Source organism: Pithys albifrons, chromosome 15 (genome assembly GCF_047495875.1).
Source record: "Pithys albifrons albifrons isolate INPA30051 chromosome 15, PitAlb_v1, whole genome shotgun sequence".
NCBI lineage: Eukaryota > Metazoa > Chordata > Aves > Passeriformes > Thamnophilidae > Pithys > Pithys albifrons.
Genome location: NC_092472.1, coordinates 3752687 through 3776814, shown reverse-complemented (window position 1 = coordinate 3776814; position 24128 = coordinate 3752687). Strand labels below are relative to the sequence as shown.

Genomic DNA, 24128 nt, shown 5'->3' with positions numbered 1-24128 from the left:
CATGACTTGCAAAACGAGTTTTGCTTATTCTTCCTGGATCCTTTAATGCTCAGTTCTCACATGGACAGGTTGTTTATTAGTTCTGGAAGGTGAGTTCTGGCAACTGCAGCCAGATGGGATGTGCTTCTTCAGAGCACTTGTGCAGAAGGGATTTTCAGCCATTGTGCTCCTGAAGATTTGTAGGAGTTGTGTTGTGTTTGTGAGTGGTTGTCTTCATTTGAGAGCCCTCTGTGTGTACAAGTGGAGAGGCCAGAGCTTATGGAACTGCTTGAAAATGTTCCTGTAAGTTGTATTTACCCACCATAGCAGTGCTGGATATTTTTTCACAGTTCCACTTCTTAATTCTTATTTGTTGAGAATTTGTTAAAATATTTGTGGTTGTGGATGCTCAGGGTAACAGCCTTGAGTAGAATTTCTGACAAGAGGGTTTGCTGCCCCCTTGGCACAGCAGCAATTACACACATGTGCATTTCCATGGACACACAAACAGATTCCTGGTGTCCCAGGGCCCCTGAAAACCTGCCCCATGAGCCCCAGTTTGGACAAACATACTTCATTCTGTGAAGGGCCATGGAGCTGCATCCAGCTGGTGGCCGGTCACCAGTGGTGTCCCCAGGGGTCTATGTTGGGCCCAGTCCTGTTTAACATCTTTATTGATGATTTAGATGAGGGGATTGAGTCCATCATCAGCAAATTTGCTGATGACACCAAGTTGAGAGGGAGTGTTGACCTGCTGGAAGGCAGGAGGGCTCTGCAGAGGGATCTGGATAGACTTGAGAGATGGGCTGATTCCAATGGGATGAAGTTCAACAAGGCCAAGTGCAGGTCCTGCCCTTTGGCCACCCCAACCCCTGCAGCGCTCCAGGCTGGGCACAGAGTGGCTGGAGAGCAGCCAGGCAGAGGGACCTGGGGGGACTGAGGGACAGGAAGCTCAACAGGAGCCAACAGTGTGCCCAGGTGGCCAAGAAGGCCAATGGGATCCTGGCCTGGATCCAAACTAGTGTGGCCAGCAGGCCCAGGGCAGTGACCCTTCCCCTGGACTCTGCCTTGGGGAGGCCACACCTTGAGTGTTGTGTTCAGTTCTGGGCCCCTCAGTTGAGGAAAGAGATTGAGGGGCTGGAGTGGGGCCAGAGAAGAGCAACGAGGCTGGAGAAGGGACTGGAGCACAAGTGCTGTGGGGAGAGGCTGAGGGAGCTGGGGGTGTTCAGCCTGGAGAAGAGGAGGCTCAGAGGTGACCTCAGCACTGTCTAGAACTTCCTGAAGGGAAGTTGTGGCCAGGTGGGAGTTGGTCTCTTCTCCCAGGCACTCAGCAATAGGACAAGGGGGCACGATGGGCTCAAGCTCTGCCAGGGGAAATTGAAGTTGGAGATTAGAAAACAATTCTTTGCAGAGAGAGTGCTCAGGCATTGGAATGGGCTGCCCAGAGAGGGGGTGGATTCCCCATCCCTGGAGGTTTTTAAGGTGAGCTTGGCCGTGGCACTGAGTGCCATGATCTGGTAAAGGGACTGGAATTGGACCAAGGGTTGGACTTGATGATCTCGGAGATCTTTTCCAACCCCATCCATTCTGTGATTCTGTGATTCTATTCTGTCCTAAACAAACCAAGTTCCTGGTATGCCTTCTTTCAGTTTGACTCACAGTAGCAAGGAAGGGATTTATAGATAAAATAACCTATGGAATGAGAACCATCCTGTTTGGAGATGTTTCCATTTTTCAGGGTGTAATTAAACAGATTATTAGTACTCTGACAGTGGAGTCCTGTTCTGCACTAGAAAATTTAGCTCCTCTGTTAATTAGGGTACTATTGATTCAATATTCCAGCTCTGAAGAATCATATTTCTCTCATGGATCTTCAGTAAGAGTGTCTGTTAAATGTCCTCAGTAGAGTGTTCAGAGCTCTTGCTCTTTTTGGCAGGTTCTTCCATGAGTCCCTCAACATGTATTTGTAAAAGAGCAAAGTGTGGGAATTCCAACAGGTTAAAGCCGTTTCAGTTTCTGTTCCCAACTTTTACAGGCATCAGGAAGGGGAAATGACTTGCTTGTGTTGTGCAGTCCTGTCTGCAGCACAGCTTGTTTCTTGAAGATGAGGAGAGGTGTTGGTGTTTCTGCACCCAAAACACAGAATTCTGCTGGAAGTTGTGAAATGTCAAAACGTTAATCCCTGCTGCTGAAATACCCTGCTCAGAGGATTCCAGCAGGTTTGGCTGAGTTTGCTGGGAGGTGTAGAGTGTTACTGAACTGCTTTTTGACTTGGGGAAGCAGCTTCAATGCCTGCAGAGCTCTTGAGTGTGATCCTTCTCAATGTGAATGATGAGACACTTCCACAATAAAGCATCAAAAAATAGAGACAGAACAAACTGGTGAAGAAACTTAGTCTGCCTTTAGAACACACGATGTTCCTGTTGGGTGTCCACCAGGGGGGAGTTCTGGAAGCAGCAAGTTCTTCAACACTCCTACTATTGTTTATAGAGGGGTTTGTGAGGAAAATCAGGGTGTTTTGGAGAGGGAGGACCTTCTGTCGAAGGTTTGTTTAATGAAACAGACATGAGTGGTCTGTCCTTGTGTTCAGACTGGGAGCAGAGTTATGCACACCCTTCTTTTCTGTTGAAATAAAGTATTAAAAGTGGCTGGTTTGGTGGACTTGAGACTTTGAGGCATTAAATGTAGAGTAAATGGTGAAAGAGAGATCTAGTTTTGGCAACATCTGTCTGTTGATACCTGCTGAATTTCAGTAGTTGATTCAGGCCTGAAGGTCTGCAAACTGCTCTGTGAAAAGCTGGAAGGATGGTGGGGTTGTGTGTTTTGGAACTGTGGAAGTGATCACCTTCTTAGTGGAAATACAGATCAAACTATGAATGTGCCAAGATAAAAGCTGGTTTATGATGAACTGAAAGGTTGGAGAAGATCCAGCAGTTCTAAATTTGAGTGCTTTTCTCTGTCTGTGTATCTCTATTTACTCACTTGCCAACCCATGGATCAGACCTGCCCTTTTATGATCAAACCTATTCATTATTCACCCACAGCACAGGGCTTTTTGATTAAAATAAAGTAAATTTTATGTTTTCCCACCATTAGATGAGGTAGATCTGTGATCCAGCAGTACCAGCTGTGCCTGCCCAGAGAGGGGGTGGATTCCCCATCCCTGGAGGTTTTTCAACTGAGCTTGGCCGTGGCACTGAGTGCCCTGATCTGGTAAAGGGACTGGAGTTGGACCAAGGGTTGGACTTGAGGATCTCAGAGGTCTTTTCCAGCCCAATCCATTCTGTGATTCTATGGATGTGGCACTGAGGGAGAATCCACCACATCTTGATCCAACCCCACTGTGATCACCAGCCCAGGGCACTCCGTGCCCTGGGCTGGTGATCACAGTAGGGTTGGATCAAGGGTTGGATTTGCTGATCTTGGAGGTCTTTCCCAACCCAATCCATTCCATGATTCTGTGATCTGAAATAACAGCCCCAAAGGCACAGCTTGCTTTGATCCTGCATCCAGGAGAACCCTTGGAAAAGGTCGGAGACTGGACTAGAGAAATTCTTTGATCATGTTATTTATGATCATTAAGATTCATGTGTGGTGTTTCTTTTCTTAGGGCTGACGAGTAACTAAGCTGTGATTTAAATGGAGATTGGGCATTGGAAACTTCATGTCTGAGGGGTTGTCCAGGCTCTGATTGAAGCTGGAGGGGAGGGCTGCACAAAATAGAAATTCAGGTTTGTTGATTTAATGGCTGCACCTCCCTGCACTCATGAAATGTAACAAATGCACCTCTGGATCTCTGTTGGTGTTACAGGGAAAGAAAAAAGAAAACTGGGGTCTTTATTGGGGGGAATCTGAGAGAGGATTGCTGGAATTTGAGCCAAGATGTAGCTTTATTGCAAAAATGTAGCAATATCAGATTTGAATTGTCTTTTATCTGCCTTAACATGGCAAAAGTCTTACCTTAGTCCAGTCATTGTGAGTGAGTTACCAAACCAGGAAAGGCTTTTCACTGCCATCTGCTCTGCTCTGCAATACTTGGTGTTACACAGGACATGGATCAATAAGGGAAACTGTTCAGTGGGAAAGCTGGGATGGGTTCATTGTAGGCATTGCTTTGGGACCAGAGCTGCCCTGCCACTGGAATCACCACTCGTGTTACCTGGAAAGCTTTGCCCTTTGAGATGCAGGCACAGCACAAGGGCTTGCTCATTCTCCTTCTTCACCATCCAGAGATTTAGAGGGAAGAAACATGTGGTGTGTGAGATGTACAGGTGTGTTGTGCTTTTGAGTAAGTTGGATAAACTGTCTGCATTTGGTGCATGTAATTGAAATTATTAATATTCTCTGAGGTTTTGCATGATTTAAATATTTTTTTCTATTCTAGTAAGCTTTTAAATCAGAAAAAGTCTGGTGTAATCCTGCTCTTAGTCAGTTTAACTCCCATGTTTTGACAGTGTGTTACATGTACCAGCTTTGTATTTTTTAGCTGTTTTTCAGTTGGATTTTGCTGTGAAGAGCAGTCTCATTGTCATAACACTTAAATTGATGCCTTTAGGTATCAGACAGCTGAGTTCCCAGCTCTGAAAGTTATGCTCTGGAAACTCTTTGGCACAGATGGTTGTGACCTTTCTTCAGAGGGCACAAAGAATGGGGAGAGACAAGACAAAAAGTTTCAAGTTTTATTTTGTGAAGTATTAAAATTGGCCAGGGTACTGCTCAGTCTCTCAAGTTTCCTGCATTTTGATATATATCTATATATGTATCTCAGATATAATTGATTAGGCCATACCATAAACAGCTTGTGCAATTCTTCTTTTAACAAGATTTTTTCCAAGTCCTGGATATTTTTTATTAACTCTGCTTCTCCTTTTATTTAATTATTGCCATATTCTGTTTTTCACACAAATTGGGTCCTTCTGTAAGATAAAACCCCCTTTTCTCTCCTGTTCCAGTATGGGGATATTGCTGGTTAAAACCCTTTTCCATTCAGCACTGATTTCAGGACTTCTTGTTACATGAGAGCTTGGAGCAGCCTCAGCCCAACGGAGCGCAGGGAGTGTTTGGGAAGGAGAAAAGCAGCGGTGCTTTATTGCCAGTCCTGGGCAATGCCTGGAGAGCAGCCAGGCAGAGGGACCTGGGGGGACTGAGGGACAGGAAGCTCAACAGGAACCAACAGTGTGCCCAGGAGGCCAAGAAGGCCAATGGGATCCTGGCCTGGATCAAAACTAGCGTGGCCAGCAGGACCAGGGCAGTGACCCTTCCCCTGGACTCTGCCTTGGGGAGGCCACACCTTGAGTGTTGTGTTCAGTTCTGGGCCCCTCAGTTGAGGAAAGAGATTGAGGGGCTGGAGCGGGGCCAGAGAAGAGCAACGAGGCTGGAGAAGGGAGTGGAGCACAAGTGCTGTGGGAAGAGGCTGAGGGAGCTGGGGGTGTTCAGCCTGGAGAAGAGGAGGCTCAGAGGTGACCTCAGCACTGTCTGGAACTCCCTGAAGGGAAGTTTTGGCCAGGTGGGGGTTGGTCTCTTCTCCCAGGCACTCAGCAATAGGACAAGGGGGCACGATGGGCTCAAGCTCTGCCAGGGGAAATTGAAGTTGGAGAGCAGAAAAACTTCTTTGCAGAGAGAGTGCTCAGGGATTGGAATGGGCTGCCCAGAGAGGGGATGGATTCCCCATCCCTGGAGGTTTTTAAAGTGAGCTTGGCCGTGGCACTGAGTGCCATGATCTGGTAAAGGGACTGGAGTTGGACCAAGGGTTGGACTTGATGATCTCAGAGGTCTTTTCCCACCCAATCCATTCTGTGATTCTGAATTGAGATGGGAGGTATCCAGAACAGAGTTGCTCTGTTTGATCCCTGTCCCTGCTCCTCTCCCAGCAGGTGCTGCTGGGGTGGGGCTGCCCTCGGGATATGGGAGAGAGGGGAGCAGAGATGGAACCCTGGCACATGAACCAGTTACTGCTCTTGCAAGTTTGAGTTCACCAGAGTGTAAATCTCCTCCTGAAATGCATCAGGAGAGGGAGGGAGGAGTGAGGGGGCCGACAAGCCTCAATCTCTTGCTCAAAGCTCCTGCAAGAAGAGTCTGTTAATCGCTTATGAAAAAGCTGCAATTCCACAGACTTGAAGTCTAAGTTTGGACTTTGGTTTCTGGGTTTGTCAGTCACGTGGTTTCCTCAGCACAGGATGATAAAGCCCGTTTAGAAATGTTCAAAGCAGTTTGAGAGACCCTGAGATCAGCTCAGCTGGTTAAAACTTGGTTGTAATAACACCAAGGTCATGGGTTCAATCCTCTGTGTGGGCCATTGACTGAAGAGTTGGACTCGATGATCCTTGTGGGTCCTTCCAACTCAGAGCAGTCTGTGATTCTGCAAGGCCAACACAAATACCAGAAGAATAAACTGTGTGAGTGTTGGGTGGGTGTCTGGGGGGTGCAGGTGATGGGATCAGAATCAGTCGATGGGGTTTCCATTTGGGGGGTTTTTCGTGTCTTCTGTGGCTTTATATTGAAGCGTGGTGGCACTAACCAGTAACCAGTGCCAGCCCCCAGTACTGGATGGACTGGAAAGGCAGGTTGGGATTCTGGATGGGGAGCCACCCCCCTGGAGCTGAGGAATTGTGCTGTGAGAGTGACGTCCCTGCAGGGGAGCAGGGCTGGCTCCTGGGCTGGGGCAGTGTCTGGGGGGGCTCTGGGACACCTTGTGCTCCTGTCAGTTTGCAAGGGTGTTAAATATTTGGGGGTTTTTAAGTGTCAGAAGCAACAGATTTACTGAACCACCAATATTTTGCAGTAGTAGATGAATCTGTTGCTTTTTCCCAATTGTGAACACCTTTGATACCTACAACTATTTTATATTTAGGGAATAATTGCAATAAACTAATTTCTAAGAAAACAAATGGCAATATAGTATATGCCTGGTGTAAATGAAAATTCTACTTATTTCTCGAAAGTCAAGATAGTTTTCACCAGATTAATGGAAAGCAAAATGGGTCCAATAAACTGCCACTCATCTTTGATTCTGCTTGAGGAAACAAGTGGGGTTTTTGCAGTGGGACATGAGCACCTTCATTTCCTGCTATAAATTATTTTCTAGACCTTATTTTGAAAGCTAATGACTTAAATCTGTGGATTTAAAACAAGTTGCAGTACATTAAACATGCAGGTTATATTCTTTGTGAATATGAATTATGTAAGAACATCAGCATTCAGCACATAGTAGGAAATGTTAAATATTATTGCACTGCACAAAGTTACCCTGGTTGTATCCCCAGGAAGTCCTTGCTGTGGGAGCAGAAGGCACAGTGCAGTTCTGCAGGGACTTCTCCCACCCTGTAACAAAGTGTTGCCTCCACACCAACAGCTGCTGACTTGTCATTCAGCCACCACCTTTCCCTCCAATCCTGCACAGCTTCTAAAACCCTTTTCCAAAATTTGGCTTAAATAAACCTCAGTAGATGACGCAGTTTTATCTCCTCCTCTTCCTTCTCCCCAGGCAAATTCATTCCTGATGGGTGGCTTTAGGAACTGGTTAGACAGACCATCTCCTGTGCTGGCAGCTCCAGAGCATGTGGAGGGGCAGTGAGTTGCTTTCTTTGGAAAGCTTCTCAAGGAAGGGAAGAAAGTTGTAGTAAAGCAGTTGGTGTTTTTCACCTTGTTTGATGTATTATCTCCAGGCTGGGTGTCCCTTTCCCAGTGCAGCCATTCCTAACAGCCACCTTGCAGATTTGAGGTTATCACTCTCAGTTATTTTATTTTTTTGTTTTTCTAAATAATATCTTGCTGTTAACTTACGTTATTTAGACTTTCATCTGCTTTTGTTCTCCTCTGGAATCGCTGTCTGTGATCTCTGCTCTTCACAACTTACTGCCCCAAACTAGTCACGTTACCCAAGTTGAGCTCTATTGATGCATGGAGAGTAGGAGTGTTATTTCATCTGTCCTGCAAGCTGTGCCTTTGTTTATACATCTCACTTTGTTCTCTGCCTTCTGCCTTTGGTTTGCAAGTTGGATTTGACTTTAAATCTACCAACACTTACCTGAAGAACTGTTACAAGTTCTTTTGGTTATTGCTGTGTGCAGTTGGTTATTCCTGTGCACATGTTTGTATTTGCTGACACTCCTGTTTGGGTATGTCCTTTATAAAAACCCTGACTCTGAATCATTGTAAGGGCCAAAATTCTGTCTCTGCTTTCAAGGAAATTACGAGGCTTTTGAGTGGCAGAGCAAGACCACAGTGAGCAAGAATGTTCTACCCAACCTGGCCTGACTTCAGCTGTCTTTGCCTGTGTTGCCAAACCCGAGCAAGCAGCGTGTTTGGGAAGCTCCTAAAGGGGAAGGAGCTTGTAGAAGATTTAATGATGAAAAGAGGAGAAGCTTCCACTGTGGCTGTGCCTTTGGCTGTTTGCCTTCATTTACAGTGAGCACACAGTGCCTGATCCTCCTCAGCTGTACAGACAGAATGAGAGGTAGAACAAGTTTATTTTAGTCTTACACAGATTAAGAGCAAAGACCTGGAGGAAATAATGGAAGAAATTTGCTTTGGTAGAATCTTAACTGGCTGAACTTTTCCATACTCACTACTTGGAGCAGCTCCCTCCTTTGGGTTTGTGCTTGTGATGGTTTCTCTCTGCTTTGTGCTCTGAAGAATCTCAGTAAGACTTGGACTCTCTGGTGCCACACATTGGATTCTGTGACCCCTGGACAAAATGTCCCACCTGAAGAACCTGAGCTTGAGAGATGTACCAGGGTGAAAGTGCATTTCTTGGTGCGTCTGTGCCCTCTTCCCATTTCTTTTTGGAGCTGCAGGAAGATGCTGCAAAGAGTAAATAGGGTGGGATGAGCCCCCTGGGCTGTTCTTGTAGAGGGGTGTTAACAGGAAACGTGTTCTTTCTTCAAGCTGGGCCATGGTAAAATAAATGGTGTATTTTCTTTCTGAAGGACTGTGGCATCCTCATTTTGGTGGGTTTGTACTCTGGTCTGTACTCTGTGGCATTCTCAGAGATCTTACTTTCAGGATCTGTTTTTTGTAGCATGTGTGTAATGATGACAGTGCACTGAAAGGCTGTGGGTCTTTTTAGACAGATGAGAGGGGTTTGCCTTCAGTTTCTCAAGTGTTGAGTGTGAAACATGAATTTATACAATAGTCTGCTATACACCATTAGTGTGGTGATCTTTTTTTACAGAAGTGCTGCCCTTGGCCAGCCTCTGAAAATAGTCAGTGTTTTGTCTCGTTTTGCTGTGCATAATTGACATAAACTGGGGACTCAAGGTCTGTGAGCCTGTGAGTTAAGTCAGTGTTGTTACTGGCCCTCAAAGTTTGCTTTGTTCTTTGCTTGAAAATAAAGGAGTATTTTCAAATGTTTTTCCCAGACACTCACACAGTGCTGTCCTGAGTCAGAGCTGCCTTCTGATTGAGAGCAACTACAGCCCACTGGGGCTCAGTGTCCCACTCAGTGCCAGAAATTTGGAGAAGAGTTCAAGTGGGCTGCTTGCCTATAAATAGCACTCAAAGGTTACTTGAGTTCTCATCTTCCTGCCCCTCTGTTGTGCAGGGGGGTCATATCCTGAGTCAGCCTCCATAGGGCTTGTGATACTTTTTCTTCATAAGCCTTTTGTTACTCAAAAAGCAGAAAGTAATTCCTCTTTTTTCTCCTTGTCCCACTGAATAGGTGAGAGTGTCTGTAAAGTAATTTGTTTTCACAGGTCAGAAGCCCTACAGAGGGTGAGACATGAGATATTTTGCTGAGTTAGAATGCCAGAGGTCAAGAACAGGAATTCTGTGCACCTTCCTTGGCTTGAGTAATTTTTTTTCTTCCCTTATTGTTTCTCTGGGTTATGTGAAGTTTTTCTTTACTGTTACACTCCAGCAGTGGACAATGCCATTCCCATGTTCCTCCTTCCCATGTTTCAGTGGCAGTCTTAGCTCTTTGAAGTGTGTCTTTGAGACTCCTGGAGCCAAGCAATTGTCAGACTTGAAATGAGAAAATAATTCTCTCTGATAAGGCGTGAAAGAAGAATCAGGAAATGAATAATTGCCTACCATTATCCAGGGTATAAATAGTATGGATAAATAGTATAAAATAGTAAAATAAAACATAAATTTTTCCATATCTGATGGCACAAAGTAAGGAATTTATTTTGTAGCTTTCCTTACAGAGTTCATGATTTCTGCTTCTGCATCACTTTCCAAATTGCCGCCTCTCTAGTTGTGTGGGTAAATATTGTACACACCAAACCCTCAGCTTAAAATAACTTTCCAAAGAGTGATTTGGAGGTTAAATGCTACTTTGTATAAGCCACCAGGAACAATCTGATTCTTTTTTCTCAGTCTTCAGCCTGGATGGGGTCTCGGCATACAGAAGTGTCCACACTGATGCCCAAAGCGAGATTATTTCTGAGTGCTGGGTGGGTGCAGGTCGGGGCTGTTGAGCTCTGTGTGCCCAGTGCTGCCCCTTTGGGTGTGCCGGGCTGGGCTGTGTGTGCCGGGCTCTGTGTGTCTGTGTGTGTGTGTCTGTGTGTGTGTGTGTCTGTGTGTGTGTGTCTGTGTCGGTGGGTGTCTGTGTGTCTGTATCTGTGTCTGTGTGTCTTTGTGTCTGTGTGTGTGTCTGTGTGTCTGTGTGTGCGTGTGTGTGTCTGTGTGTGTCTGTGTGTGTCTGTGTGTGCGTGTGTGTGCATGTGTGTGCGTGTGTGTGTGTCTGTGCCGGGCTGTGTGTGCCGGGCTGTGTGTGCCGGGCTGTGTGTGCCGGGCTGTGTGTGTGTGTGTGCCGGGCTGTGTGTGCCGGGCTGTGTGTGTGTGTGTGCCGGGCTGTGTGTGCCGGGCTATGTGTGTGTGTGTGTGCCGGGCTGTGTGTGCCGGGCTGTGTGTGTGTGTGTGCCGGGCTGTGTGTGCCGGGCTGTGTGTGCCAGGCTGTGTGTGCCGGGCTGTGTGTGTGTGTGTGCCGGGCTGTGTGTGCCAGGCTGTGTGTGCCGGGCTGTGTGTGTATGTGTGCCGGGCCGTGTGTTCTGGGCCGTGTGTGTGTGCCAGGCTGTGTGTGCCGGGCCGTGTGTGTGTGCCAGGCTGTGTATGCTGGGCTGTGTGTGTGTGCCAGGCTGTGTATGCCGGACTGTGTGTGCCGGACTGTGTGTGTGTGTGTGTCTGTGTCTGTGTGTGTGTGTGCCGGGCCGTGTGTGCTGGGCCGTGTGTGTGTGCCAGGCTGTGTGTGCCGGGCCGTGTGTGTGTGCCAGGCTGTGTGTGCCGGGCCGTGTGTGTGTGCCAGGCTGTGTATGCCGGGCTGTGTGTGCCGGACTGTGTGTGTGTGTGTCTGTGTCTGTGTGTGTGTGTGCCGGGCCGTGTGTGCCGGGCTGTGTGTGTGTGCCAGGCTGTGTGTGCCGGGCTGTGTGTGTGTGCCGGGCTGTGTGTGTGTGCCGGGCCGTGTGTGTGTGCCAGGCTGTGTGTGCCGGGCTGTGCGTGCCAGGCTGTGTGTGCCGGGCCAGGCTGGGCTGTGCTGTGTGATCTCCCGCCCCGCTGGGCACACTGGGCAGTCACTGCCGGGCTCAGGATGTGCTGATGGTGCCGTTTCACTGTGTCCAGTTTAAAGCCAAACAAAGCCAGGCCAACAATTCCCCCGTGTCTGAAGTTTTCCCTTAGCTCATCACAGCAATGCAGGAGCCTGATACAACCAGAAGAGCATTTGTTTGAAGTGTTTAAATGTAGTTGAATACTCGTTGCTGTGGCCCTGGGAAAGCTGTTGAGGGATTGTTGCAGGAGAAGGCAGTGAGGGGAGGAAGAAAAGATTGGCAAGGGGAAGGGCATCAGGCACTCAAGTAGTTTGCTGTGGTTTTGTTACCTCGATAAATCTTGCTACGTGTGTATTACTGGCTTTTATTTGTGTTAAGGGTGGAAAAAAAACCTTAAAAAAGAAAAATTCCTGACTTGGTCATTCTAAAAAAAAATCCAAAATGAAGTGCTAAGCTCCAATTTAGCTGTGCTATCCAGCACCTCCCATTTAATCCCAGCAAAACACCAAAACAAATTCATGTTTTTCAGACTCATGTAGCTGTTTATAAACTACTGCTTAATCCCATCCTTGGCCTTTCAGTTCTGAATTAAAGTTAGCATTGTGTTTTGAATAGTTCTCTCGAGTCTTCTTACATTTTCTGAAATCAAAACCAAATTGGGAAGGAGGCTTTAGTTGCCCATGGGTAAAAGGTGCTTTTTTCTCTAAAAGAAATTTAAAAAAACCAGATCAGAACAAGCCCCAACAATTTACTGGAGCTGATAGAATTAGCTGTTACTCTGACAGAACTGGGGATTGTTTTCACTGTGGTATGGCCTTGTCCTGATTGGAGCTGCTGCTTTAGAGCAGGAGGTAACCAAGAGTCAGAGATCTCACAGGTGCTCATCCGCAGTGGGATGGGTGGAAAAGCTGCTGCTGCTGAGGGACATCTGCAGTCAGGACACCAGAGCAGTCCATGATGCTTCCATGTTATCCATATTCCATGTAGTGAGGATCCAAGTGCCTTTGGCTGAGTGATTAGCATGATTTTATGCACATACATGATGAATGTGATGGAAGTCCTGCTTCCTGTAAGGAAGGAGCAGTGCTGAGGGTTGTCCGGGAACTTGTCACCTTGTAGCAAGGCAGACGTGTCTTTGTGGTGATCTAATAGAAACAATGTCATGAAAAATGTGGAAATAGTGAGTTTCTTAATAAGGATCCTGGATTGGGAAACATAAACTTTGGGAGGTTGTGAATGAGTGACATGGGGAAGGTCCATGGGCTGGGTATGGTCACAGCCAGGCAGGGTCCCTCAGTTGAGGAGAGAGATTGAGGGGCTGGAACGGGGCCAGAGAAGAGCAACGAGGCTGGAGAAGGGACTGGAGCACAAGTGCTGTGGGGAGAGGCTGAGGGAGCTGGGGGTGTTTAGCCTGGAGAAGAGGAGGCTCAGAGGTGACCTCAGCACTGTCTGGAACTCCCTGAAGGGAAGTTCTGGCCAGGTGGGGGTTGGTCTCTTCTCTGAGGTAACCAACAGTAGGACAAGAGGACATGGGCTTAAGCTCTGCCAGTTTAGGTTTAGGTTGGATATCAGAAACAAATTCTTTGCAGAGAGAGTGCTTAGGCATCGGAATGGGCTGCCCAGAGAGGGGGTGGATTCCCCATCCCTGGAGGTTTTTAAGGTGAGCTTGGCTGTGGCACTGAGTGCGATGATCTGGTAAAGGGACTGGAGTTGGACCAAGGGTTGGACTTGATGATCTTGGAGGTCTTTTCCAACCCAATCAATTCTGTGATTCTGTGGATGTGGCACTGAGTGAGAATCCACCATGTCTTGATCCACCATGTCTTGATCCAACCCCACTGTGATCACCAGCCCAGGGCACTCTGTGGGTTGGATCAAGGGTTGGATTGATGATCTCAGAGGTCTTTTCCAACCCAATCCATTCTATGATTCAGTGATTCTATAAATCTTCTGTTCCTGCTCCGTGATTTCCTCTTCTCTTGCCAGTTCTTGTGGTGCCTGGAAAGGCACTTTGCTGGTCAGACTCACCTTGCTGTGCTGAAAAAAGCTCCCTCTCTTCTCCATGTGAGTGCAGTGGGGTTGGTGGGAATGCCTGGGGAAACCCAGGGGGAGGAGGAGCACCGAGTCATCCTGCTGGCAGTGTCAGGTGTTGGATGGCACAGAGAGCTCATGTTGGTTTAGCTTTAGTAAAGATACCTCAGTGTTCATACCCGGATGCCCAGTGAAAGCTGGGAAAAAACAGACTGGCAGAAAAATGGAGAGTTTGGCTGCAGCAAAGTCTGGCATGGTCAGGATTTTAAATAAGGTGAGCTTGAGAACATAATTATGTGTATAACCATTCTGGTGTTACTCTTCCCTGTTGTAATTCTCATATAGGAGCAAAACTGCTACAAGGTTTAAACTTTAAGCAAATATGTGTTGTATTCATTATCTGTCAAATATCTGTATTTTTCCTTGCATTCAGAAAACAGGGAAATGGGTAGATTGCAAACTATGTGGGGAGATTGGGATTTTGCTGGAAACTTATATAAATTCATGCAGAGCTGGTTCTCATTGCTGAATTTGCTTATGGGGCTGCCAGGCCTTACTGAAAGTGGGAGTCAGTGGCTGAGGTGGTGAATTACCTGACTGGGTAACCTGGAATTGAACTGATGTGAGACTGAATTAAAATCAAAATTTCTAAATTAAAACCTAATTAATGTAATTTCTCAAAAGAAATGTTAATGAGTATTGACTGGTTAAACAAGGATTTGTGTTTGTGTGGACTTGAAAATTAGTTTTCAGATTTTGAGGTATCTGAGCACAGTGATGTGAAAGATGATCCAGAAAAGGGAATCCATGTGATCAAAATGCTCCTGAAATAACAGTAAGGGCTAATTGTAGCTGGAGAAGGACTTCCTGGCTTTTGATTTTGGCAAATCTCACAGCTACAGCTGCTGTGCTGGGAATGTGCTGGAGATTGCTGGTTCCTGTTCCTACAACTGCACTGAAATGGATGCAAATGCAAATATGATATTAACAGTTTGCAGTGTCAAGTAAGTGAAAATTGGAAGCTGGAATTAGGGGTAGTTTTCTCCAATTGCTTGTGTATGTTGTGATGGGTTTTTGACACAGCCCCTTTCTGTTGGATAGAAAATATCCACTGAATATATTGGATATCACTGGTGGAGATTGTGGGTGAGTTCCTATTATTTTTAGGAATGTGGATTTGTGAAGAAGGGGATATTTTGAGGTTAAGACTATGAAATGCTATCCAGGAGAATAAATTTCTGCTTCACAAATGGTCTGCATGTGATTTTTCAGATTGCATTGCAAATGTCATCTTTGGGTCTCAGACTTTGCTCAGGAATCTCTTTTGTAGCAGTGGAGAATTCAACTGCTCTCGAAATCTTTGGGGAACTGTGATGGTGACACGTGAAATACTGTAAAATGCTAATTAATAAAATCCAAAAAAAGAACCAAACCCTCAAGCTGTAGCTCTTAATTTCATGCTAAATGAATTTTACTTAGCATGTCCAAATACTAATTGAGAAGATGAAGAATAAAAACTACAGCCAGTGTGTTCTGTTTGAGCCATGCACTGGGTGGGATGGGAGAAAGGGCAGTTTTATAGTAAAATTTGTATCACATGTATGGAAAAGGGTGTGTTGTTGTGTGCAGTGCAGCTGCTGGTGGGGTACAGTGAGTTTCCAGTGCTTGGAGCTGAGGGCAGACCATAACTGGAATACTCACTGGTGATGATTCCAAAGGCCTGTGCTTGGCTTGGAAACACTGAAAGCCTCTGCAGCTTTTTAGTGTTTTAGGAAACAAAGCTAAAAAAATCCCTGACATGTCAAATCTCTGCTGCTCCCTGCCTGGGAATAATGGAGGAATGACCCACTGGAAAACAGCAGCATTCTGGTTAATGCTTTTCTCAGAAACACTCTGTGCTCTACCTGTACTGAAAGTGTCCTCAAAGTGAGAACTTGCAAAGAGTTTCCAAAGGTGTTGAGGGAGATCTAGCGAGGCAAAAACACCATTGGAGACTGTAAAACTTCTGTGAGGTTGGGTGGTTGTGGTCTACATAATTCACCATTACATAATAAAAAGGTTTATTCCTGCTCTGTCGTTGCCATCCAGAGATATTCCTGCAGTGTCTTTTCTCTGCTAAGGAATTTGGGATTTGCCACTTTCCTCCTCTGCCTCCCCAGGGAAACCCAGATGGTCTATTTTTACAGGCATGTTGCCATTTTCAGGGCTTGTTTCAGATGTGGCAGGAATTAAATTGTGGGGGATTTTTGTCTGATGTTTTCATCCTTTGGGTCTGAGGTTGAGCACAACTTGCACAGCAACAGGTTTGCTTTTGGCACCGGTGGCAGCTCCTGGTGTCACCTTAATGCCCCAGAATTCTTTCTTTGTGATTTGGAAGATGGCAAAGACTCACTCAGGGGGTTTGGCCGAGCCTTTCTGCTCTCACCAAGTGCCTGAGCTGTGCAGAGTTCATTGTCCTGTTTGCTGGTGCTGCACATGGGCAAGGCTGTTCCTTGTTCTTTGCTTGGAGAGGCAAAAGATGAGGTAAAATAGAGTGTATGGTAAAAGCCAACTCACTACCAATGTGTTTATTAAGGGCAGGTCTGCCAGGAAAGGACTTGGGTGGTGGGAAATGGATGTCAGAAACGTGGTGTTTTGAGAGGCAAGGTGGAATTGGCTATTCCTGTGTAGGGATTGTGTCATTATACATGGAATCATGGAACCATGGAATGGATTGGGTTGGGAAAGACGTCCGAGATCAGCAAGTTCAACCCTTGATCCAACCCTACTGTGATCACCAGCCCAGGGCACTCCGTGCCCTGGGCTGGTGATCACAGTGGGGTTGGATCAAGATGTGGTGGATTCTCCCTCAGTGCCACATCCATAAAATCAGAGAATGGGTTGGGTTGGAAAAGACTTCTGAGATCATCAAGTCCAACCCTTGGTCCAACTCCAGTCCCTTTACCAGATCATGGCACTCAGTGCCACGGCCAAGCTCAGTTGAAAAACCTCCAGGGATGGTGAATCCACCCCCTCTCTGGGCAGCCCATTCCAATCCCTGAGCACTCTCTCTGCAAAGAATTCCTTTCTGCTCTCCAACTTCAATTTCCCCTGGCAGAGCTTGAGCCCATCGTGCCCCCTTGTCCTATTGCTGAGTGCCTGTCCATTTGCCATGTTAGCAATGACAGCAATGTAGAGAGTAAGGTATAGTGTCTGAAGTAATAGTGTCTGGTTCTGGTGGGGTTTTTTTGTTGTTTCTTTTTGGGTTTTTTTGGTTTTTTTTAACATGGGTACTTTAGATGCCAAATACCTGCAGGTTCCAGTGTGACTCTCCTTTGTGCATCCTGAGATCAGAAGCTGCTGAAGGTCTCCTTTCCCATGTGGTCCTGGGCACTTCACTGAGTGTGATTTGAATCTGTCAGTATTGTGTGAACTCTTCAGAGGTGCACCAGAGTCACACAGAAACTTCAGTATGGGGTTCTGAGCTGAGTAAAGAGGGGTTTATACCTTGACTGCTTTAACAAAGAAGTTCATTTGAAAGGGCACATGGCATCACTCAGGCTATACCATCACTTAAAACAGTTCTTTTTCTTACACAAGTAAACCTTCCCTGTACTCTGATGTTTTTAGCTTGGTGTAAATTACATTTTTTAACACACTTAGTTTTTTATAGCATATGAATTTTAGAAGATGAGCACACTAGAATAAACTATTAGTATTTTCTAATTCCTTTATCCAAAGAGCACTAGTCAATGTGTGGCCTTTCCCTTGAGGACTTTAGTCTGAGCAATCAGCGTACAGTAAGCCACATGTAAATATTTAAAATGTATTCAAAAATTACAAGCATATTTATCTCCCTCATTCTGATGCTGTAAATGAGCAATAGTAATGCAGAAACAGGGTGGGTGGGGCTTGATGGGTTACAGAGCAGGCTGTGCTCAGTCCTGCTCGTTGCCTTCTTGTCTGTGGGAGCACCCATGATGTGTTGGAATTGATACTGCCATGGTGGAGTTACTGCATGTTGCCCTGGACTGCAGCAGTTGGTTTGGACAGTCTAGAGCTTCTAGTTCCTGCAAATGGGGATTGCAATGAAGAACTTGAAAGGAAGTCCCCCCTCTCCTTCCTTGAGCCCTCCTCACTTTGAGGTGCTATTCCTACACCAAGCTGGTTGGAGCAGGTTCTTGATGTACTGTTAGAAAAGAAGAGACACATTTCTGGGCCATGACTCTCATTTAATTCTTCTTTTGGGCTTTTAAAGCTGCCCACGTTTCCATCACATCCTTTACATGGGGGATAAGTGGTGTAAGGCCTGAAGGTGAGGCCACACCTTGAGTGTTGTGTTCAGTGCTGGGCCCCTCAGTTCAGGAAAGATCTTGAGGGGCTGGAGTGGGGCCAGAGAAGAGCAACAAGGCTGGAGAAGGGACTGGAGCACAAGTGCTGTGGGAAGAGGCTGAGGGAGCTGGGGGTGTTTAGCCTGGAGAAGAGGAGGCTCAGAGGTGACCTCAGCACTGTCTGGAACTGCCTGAAGGGAAGTTGTGGCCAGGTGGGGGTTGGTCTCTTCTCCCAGGCACTCAGCAATAGGACAAGGGGGCATGATGGGCTCAAGCTCTGTCAGGGGAAATTGAAGTTGGAGAGCAGAAAAAATTTCTTTGCAGAGAGAGTGCTCAGGCATTGGAATGGGCTGCCCAGAGAGGGGGTGGATTCCCCATCCCTGGAGGTTTTTCAGCTGAGCTTGGCCGTGGCACTGAGTGCCATGATCTGGTAAAGGGACTGGAGTTGGACCAAGGGTTGGACTTGATGATCTGGGAGGTCTTTTCCAACCCAATCCATTCTATGACCAGCAGCTGGTTCTGTGTGAACTGAAGTTGAGTTAGACTTTGTGATGAACGTGAGATCATAAATTGGGCATGTTACAGATAAATGGCCTCAAGTGTGTGTTGGGACAGACAGTGTGCTGGAACTGACTGGGAAGGAACATCATCACCACTGAGTCTGCAGGGGTTTGTGAGGATTATTGGACATAACCTGTTACACTTGGAAATGTTGGTCTCTTTGCAGCAATCTCCCTTAATGTTCAAAGTTTATGTGCTATGAGGGACTTCACTCTGTGATTTCCAAAGGTACAAGCCTTGCTGTGTTCCAGTTTTTCTGGGGCTGTATCTGTATCTGTATCTCTGAATTGTTAGACTCAGATCACACTGAGAATCATTGAATCATAGAATGGATTGGGTTGGAAAAGACCTCAGATCAGCAAGTACAACCCTTGGTCCAACCCCACTGTGATCACCAGCCCAGGGCACAGAGTGCCCTGGGCTGGTGATCACAGTGGGGTTGGACCAAGACGTGGTGGATTCTCACTCAGTGCCACATCTATAGAATCACAGAATGGATTGGGTTGGAAAAGACCCCCCAAGATCATCAAGTCCAACCCTTGGTCCAACTCCAGTCCCTTTACCAGATCATGGCACTCAGTGCCATGGCCAAGCTCAGGTTAAAAACCTCCAGGGATGGGAAATCCATCCCCTCTCTGGGCAGCCCATTCCAATGCCTGAGCACTCTCACTGAGAAGTTACCAGTTTGTTTTAGGTCACCTTAAAACTCTCATCTTGGTAGTTTCCTGGTGGGAATATCCTGATGAGTCTGAAAGTCAACAAGGAAATCGGAGTTTTGGTTGTAGGTGTGTATTGGATGAGCAAGCTTTTCCCTTGAAAGATGAGCTTCTTGTTCTAATACGCCTCTGTCATCAGCATCAGGCTAATTTAAATAGTTCAGTAATATGGCATTAAGGTGTGGAACCTCTGGCATTGGCTGCCACTGAGTTCAGTTGAAAAAAGTCACCTGCTGCAGCCTCAGCCTGGTTACAGAGTTGGTTGTACTGCACATTTCGTCTCTGTTCAGCTGCAGGATTGTTGACTTGTTTAAACTGGTGAAATACCCTTTTGAGATGCAGCCTAAATCTGTGTACTGTACAATTAGTGTTTTGTGGCCCAGGAGAAGGGCTAATCTGTTTGCAGATCTTGGAATTCATACTCTTCTGTCTGAGTTAGAAATCTACAGGCTGTGTGTTGATGTGTTGGATGGGGAGGAGCCAGGTCATGTATGTTCAGTCAGGAGAGACTGTTACAGTCACAAGATAATTTTTGGGCTGGAAGTGACCTTTAAAAATCATCTCATTCCACCCCCTGCCATGGGCAGGGACACTTTGCACCAGCCCAGGTTGCTCTGAGCCCTGTCCAACCTGGCCTTGGACACTCCCAGGGTAGGGGCAGCCACAGCTTCTCTGGGCACCTGTGCCAGGGGTGTCTGGGAGCTCTGCAGTTGGATGTGCTGCTGCCCTGGTTCCTGCCGGGGCTTGGGGACACTCTGGCAGTGGCCTCAGCAGCAGCTGTTCAGCTGAAGAGCTGCCCCACTTCAGCAAATGTGGGGATGTGTCTGGCCCTGCAGGGGACTGGCTGTTCACATTTGAGGGAAAAGCAGTAAAATCCCAATACAGGTGGTAGTGTCTCCTCTCTCTGTCCTTCCAGTTGTCTGTTGTTCAGGAATGTCTTTAAATAGAGACTTTCAGGGACACTCTTCTTTGGTTGGTAGAAGGCACAGTCTTTACAGTAATCCTGTCTAAGCTACTTTCAAATTTGCCTTTTTGGCCTTGAATGGCAGCTCATGTTGTACGAAGGCATTTCCTTATGAATGTGCTTTCCCCATTTTTAGTGGTAAGCTGTAACTCTGCATTAGGAATGTCACTGTCTCCATAGGGTCAATCCCTGTGGACTGTTCTCAATGAAAAACTGCAGTTCCCTTGTTCTCTTTTCAGACTTGTCCTGCAATCGTGATCGGTTCATGTAAAGATGGTATTGCACCCTCTGTGGGGGGTTGTGTTTCTGGAAATATCCCATTTTCCCCAGGAAGCACAGAGTGTCAGGCACTGGGGTCAGTTCAGGGAGTGTCAGATCAGTAACATCCTTAGTGAGACTGAAACAGTGTGAGAAATCAGGATCACTTCTGTGCAAGAGTGGACGGGGTGGTCCTGGGGATGCTTTCAGTGTTTGTTGGGTGTGAGGAGGCAAGAAGGGTTTTGGTCCAACACCTGCAGGTAGGTCAGACTGTGCAGTCTCTGTGTGTAAGACACAAGACACAAGAAGAAATAATTACCAAGTGGACACAAAAATAATTACATCAGAGATTAGAAGATATGGGAGCATTGCAATGTGGGGGTTCTGGCATAGTCATCCTAAATTATAGCAAAGTAAATATGGATCAGTCATTGAGATATGTGCTGTGAAAGGGGAGAGGATGATGGGTGTCTGCAGGGGGTAATTCTTGCAGTCTGTCTCCCTTGACTCCATCCAGCCAAACAAAGGTCTGCTCTGATTTCTTCTGTTGCTGTTGGTTAGTTTGGGCATGTGCAATGCACAGAAAATATGAAAAGAAGAGCTGGGGATGGCGCCTGATTTGAGCTCTTGTTGGTGAGGTAAATAAAAGGTATCTTCCACTCACCCTCCAAAAGGTCTTGTAGTGGTTATAGTTCCTTTTTTGGATCAAAGTCAGAAATTGAGGTAAGTGCACTTTGACTTGCCAGAAGGAAGAGCCAGTAACGTGTGGTTGGTGAGTCCTCCAGGAGACCACCAGCAGTAATCCATGAAAACAGGAGCTCTGCAGGGGGTAGAGTGCATTTGTCTTTACTGGACACAGCACTGAGGTCTGTGGTGTGACTTCTGCCTTCAGAAATCCTGGGCATAAACTTTCGCAGTGGAGCAGGTATCAAGTGTGTGTTCTGGGTGACCTGTCTGATCCACTGCCTTGGTGATCTGCAATAATGGAGATACCCAGCATGGTTTCAGGTTTGGGGTGTGTCAGGTTTTGTTGGTGGTGTTTTGGTGGTTTTTTTGGGGTTGGTTTCTTTTGAGAGGACTTTGTATCTTCCACTTCTTTGCCAGCAGCAGGGCTGTTAACTGTTAATAGTTCCTCCAGTGAGACCCTTGTGAGTGGAGGGAAGCTGCAGTCGAGTTGCTCCTTGTGAGTCACATCACACCTTTTCAGCCTTTGCTCGGGGTGGTGTGGATTTCTCGGGTACTTTTCCACGTTGCTCACCACAGTGTTCAGCTTTGGTTGCAGCAGACCCAGATGAGGCCTCAGAGCTGAGTTGTGAAGACTCAATTCTTTGTCTTTCCTTCAGCATTACTGTGTGTACACTGCAAGCCAGCAAAGGCAGCAGTGCCACCAGAAATAGCTTGTGTAAACACCTCAGCAGCTGCTCTGGGCACTGTCCTGGGGAAGTAGAGCTGTGGAAAAATGGTCACTTTCTCTGTGTATTTGGTACTAAATCTGTGTCCCAACAGTCTTGCAGTGACCCCAGTCCCACCTGTCCCACCTGCAGAGCCAGCAGGGCTTCCATCCCCTTTGCACCAACAGCACATTCATTTTGCACTAATACCTGAGGTGTGAGCTGTGGCATTGGGGGCTGGTTGTTTGTAACCTCACTGTATTTAACAGCTGTGGCTGGAAGGGTGATGGCCTCCACAGTTTGGAGGTGGAAGGGGGCATGTGGTCAGTGGCCTCTTCATAGAACCATAGAATGGATTGGGTTGGAAGAGACCTCTGAGATCATCAAGTCCAACCCTTGGTCCAACTCCAGTCCCTTTACCAGATCATGGCACTCAGTGCCGCGGCCAATCTCAGTTTAGAAACCTCCAGGGATGGGGAATCCACCCGCTCTCTGGGCAGCCCATTCCAATGCCTGAGCACTCTTTCTGGAAAGAATTTTTTTCTGCTCTCCAACTTCAATTTCCCCTGGCAGAGCTTGAACCCATCGTGCCCCCTTGTCCCACTGCTGAGTGCCTCTTCAGAGTCCATGGCCTTACATTTCTGTTTGGCTTGCTCTGCAGTTGCCAGGCTTCCAGTCCCAGACAGATCAGGCTGTAATTTCCCACTTTATCATGGGGTGGGTAATTTGTTATAAATTGGTTTTCAGAGCCCCTTGACAATGCTGAAGGAATCCAGAGGTAGGATGTTGAAACCAGGGAGGTAGCAAGGATCTGAGCAAGTCTCTTAAGCAGCTCTTCTCACCTCCATTACTTGGTTTCCATCTGAACTTGAGCCAACAGTGTGCCAAAGTGGCCAAGAAGGCCAATGGGATTCTGGCCTGGATCCAAACTAGCGTGGCCAGCAGGCCCAGGGCAGTGACCCTTCCCCTGGACTCTGCCTTGGGGAGGCCACACCTTGAGTGTTGTGTTCAGTTCTGGGCCCCTCAGTTGAGGAAAGAGATTGAGGGGCTGGGGCGGGGCCAGAGAAGAGCAACGAGGCTGGAGAAGGGACTGGAGCACAAGTGCTGTGGGGAGAGGCTGAGGGAGCTGGGGGTGTTCAGCCTGGAGAAGAGAAGGCTCAGAGGTGACCTCAGCACTGTCTGGAACTGCCTGAAGGGAAGTTGTGGCCAGGTGGGGGTTGGTCTCTTCTCCCAGGCACTCAGCAATAGGACAAGGGGCATGATGGGCTCACGCTCTGCCAGGGGAGGTTTAGGTTGGATATCAGGAAGAAGTTCTTTGCAGAGAGAGTGCTCAGGCATTGGAATGGGCTGCCCAGAGGGGGGGTGGATTCCCCATCCTTGGAGGTTTTTAAGGTGAGATTGGCCGTGGCACTGAGTGCCATGATCTGGCAATCAAAGTGGGGTTGGACCAAGGGTTGGACTTGATGATCTCAGAGGTCTTTTCCAACCCAACTGATTCTATGATTCCATGCCAAGTAAACTCCTGCATCCCATTGGAGGTGTCAGTCTCAGGGGCAGGGTGGGGACACTCCATCATCTCCGGCAACACCAGCACCAGTGCTGTGATCCCACACTGGGCACTGCCCAGCCATGCACAGCCTGCCTGGTGTGTGCCAGCCCAGAGGGTTGTGGGGTGGAGAAATTGGGTAAGTTCGATTCTTATGTTAACGTGAAACAAAGTGGATGCTCTCAAACTGGGGAAATACATTGTCTGAAAGCAACATTGGAGCTCAAAATACAATTTCAGTACTTTATCTGTAAGAATTACAAGCTGGGTTGTGGGAGATGTGGCGTAAATCAAACCTGCAGAGATAAGCACATACCAAATATCAAACCTGTGAGGGACACCATGTCTTATGTCCAGAGGTTTTTGTCTAATTTGGCCCTCTTTAAGGGCTGAGGAACTGAAGTTTCAGTCATCAGTAGTGAAGGTGGCTCATCTATAAACTGGTGACCATTTGATTTTATATGAAAGGGATTGATTTGTGTTTGGGGTTTTTGGGGGTGTGTGGGGAGGAGTTTGCACTATTTGAACATTTGTTCATGAAGATACAAGCCCTGCCTACCCTGCAGTGATGTTTGCACATGTCAGATAGGCTGTGCTGAACTATGTGGAGTAAAACCTGTGTGGAGTAAACCTTGAGCAAAGTAATTGTTGTAAAAGTTCATTGAATCTGAGCATTTCTACTGTGTAATGTCAGTGTGGGGAGGGGCACTGATTTCAAGTATACCTAAAATATTTAAAATTTCATTTTGTAATTTCTGATTCTGTAACTAGAGCTGGGCAATTTGGAGTGGTAAATTATTAGGAATTTAAGCTAATAACTTCTAAAAGTTTTTTTCCTACTCTACAAAAAAGAGAAAAAAAATATGTTAGAGCTCAGTCTGCTTCA

The 24128-nt window shown here is 46.9% G+C and overlaps 1 protein-coding gene across 14 annotated transcripts in view; it reads left to right on the top strand.

The window, feature by feature from the left end:
* The window catches only part of ANKHD1 (ankyrin repeat and KH domain containing 1), a 120023-nt gene that overhangs the window by 22055 nt on the left and 73840 nt on the right, over window positions 1–24128 (top strand). The window lies entirely within an intron of this gene.